Here is a 2,593-nt window from a genome sequence, read left to right on the forward strand (position 1 = left end):
ATACTCCGCCTGAACCAATATGTTCTGATTCAAACAATAATCCCACAAAACTCTTGCAAGATCAGCTAGATCCCTTGATTTTGGACCCCCCAACTTGTTTACATATCTCACCGCTGAAACATTGTCCATCCTCGGGAAGACTGAACATTTGGCCTTGTCCTTCGTAAAACACTTTATTGCAAAAGAACCTGCCAACAGCTCCAAACAGTTTATGTGCATATGTCTCTCCTCTACAGCCCACATTCCTCCTGTCAAAATTGCACCACAACGTGCCCCCCAACCAGTTAAATTTGCATTCAACTCTATTATCAATTCTGGATTTACACCGAAAATTGCTTTCCCTTTCCTGACCGCCCTTCAATCGCTGAAGAGCATGATAATTCAAAAGTCCTGGAAAAATAGCTTGAATTGTTGAAGATAAAAGACCTACAATTCTCGCCAACATCCTTAACGATATAACATCCAAAGATAAAACCCTTTGAACTTCCTTCCTTTTTTTCTTTATCTTGTCTAAAGGTAGCCTCAGCTGACCCTGAATAGTGTCTATCATGAAACCTAAAAACTGTGTTTCTTGACTTGGGATTAAACATGACTTCTCTTTGTTCACAACAAATCCCAGACTTTCCAAAAGATTCACAGCTAACTTTGTATGTTCTTCCAATCTCCTCTTCCCCTGGTCCATAATCAAAATGTTGTCTAAATAAATTATCACACAAATTCCTCTTTCTCTCAAAAATGCAACAACTGCATGAAGCATTTTTGTGAAACACCATGGGGCGGAGGAAAGTCCGAAGGGGAGACAAACAAACTTCCATAACTTTCCTCTCCATCTGAACCTCAGAAACCTCTGATGTTCTAACCATATCGGAATTGGCAGATATGCGTCTTTCAGATCCAAACGTGTCATCCAATCTCCTGTCTAAAGCACATCTCTCAGCATGTGCAAACTCTCCATCTTGAAATGATGGTACTCCACCCGCTCAGACTCCTAAAATTTATCACAGGTCTCATAGCCTTTCCTTTCTTTTCTACCAAGAAAATGTTGCTTACAAACCCAGCACATGTTTCCAATTCTTCTACAATTGCTCCTTTCATCAACAACTCTCTTACTTCTTTTTCTACCAACTCTGAAAATTCCAAGTTGAACCTGATCCTTGGTGGGCAATGAACCTAAACCGGATCCTCTATGAAATCTATTCGATAACCCAAAACCGTCTGCAACACCCAAGCTTCTCCAAATTAGCTTCTTATCCACTTTCATTATTGGCTAATTCCACCAATTTTTGATCAATTTTTAAGAAAATACTCTTCCTTCTCTCAACTGAAATAGCGGTGTTAGTATTTCCCAACAAGCACACCGTCCTCTGAATCCGCTCTCTAAGTTCTTCTATGTCCAATTCTTTCTTTTCAACATAGGCCTCTTCAGCCATATTGAAGATTTTTGTAAGTGGCCCTGTAAGATCAAGCAGTCTGTCCAGACACATTTGTAACCCTTTATCCAATCCTTTTTTAGGATCCCTACCACCTTTTGCAACAAACGCAATCATTTTAACATCTAGCTAAGGCGTCAGAGCAATCTTATTTGCTAGAATTGGTCTAGGACACTCTGAGCGGAGTCTCAACCTCACGTCCTTAGGTATCTGCTTTCGAAGCCACATCTGGACATACTCAGCAACATGTGGAGCCTGCTCTATCGAGGGAATAATGGGTGCTTTAATATCCTAGGATCAAACATAGACTCCCCTAAAGGATCCATAACCCCAGCACTCTTGTCAGGCTTTTTTTTTGCCTTAGCCTCAGAACTTTTAACCTTATCCACAAATTTAACATCCAAATCAAAATCAGATGATCAACTTAACTATTTCTGAACTACTCGAAGACTCATCACATAATATGGTAGTATGCCTCCTACTACCTTGACATATTTCCAGGTCAACATGTGTGTCCTCGACACCAGCTTGTTTTGCACGTTTACGCAAAAAATCTGAGTGTGGATATGCAGTCTTTGCTTTTTTAATCTTAAAACCATCTGATTCCAGATTCTTTAATTTTCTGATAACCTTTCCACCCTTCCTCTCCACCAGCGGACCAAAGATGTTCAACCTGAGAAGAAAGTCCACTATTCTTTTTGAATTCTTCAAATTTTGTGTCCATTTTCATATCTAAATCACTAGCAAGCTTAGACAACATAAGCGTAATCCTTTCTTCCATACTTAAATTTGCCTGAGTTATAGCATTAACCTCAGACATATTGTAAACCTTAAAAATCAAAACAACTCAGTAAATAAACTTTAATTTAAACTGAAATAATCATCAAAACACTACTGCAAGAAAAAAACGACCTATAAAATCCCTTTCCCTCACTAAAAAATAACCTCTGTAACTCTAAATCTCCTCCGTCTTTCAGAGCTAAAATCCTCTGTCGGTTTCAGTCATTGGGAACACAGAACGCTTCTACGCATGCGTATGCAACGCACGAGTGCACACGAATAGACACTGACTGATTCTACAATGTCCGCACCGGTTCAGAATTCTATATGACATTCGATGAAAACAACGGTAAACTACCGTTAAATACTGTTCTTTTTTCAAA

The 2,593-nt window shown here is 39.2% G+C and overlaps 1 pseudogene; it reads right to left on the minus strand.

Moving 5' to 3' along the window:
• Window positions 1-1,193: 1,193 nt before the first annotated feature.
• LOC147730570 (uncharacterized) lies at window positions 1,194-2,250 on the minus strand (annotated as a pseudogene).
• Between the last annotated feature and the right edge of the window lie 343 nt (window positions 2,251-2,593).

This window comes from Lissotriton vulgaris, chromosome 2_1, assembly GCF_964263255.1.
Source record: "Lissotriton vulgaris chromosome 2_1, aLisVul1.2, whole genome shotgun sequence".
Taxonomy (NCBI): Eukaryota; Metazoa; Chordata; class Amphibia; order Caudata; family Salamandridae; genus Lissotriton; species Lissotriton vulgaris.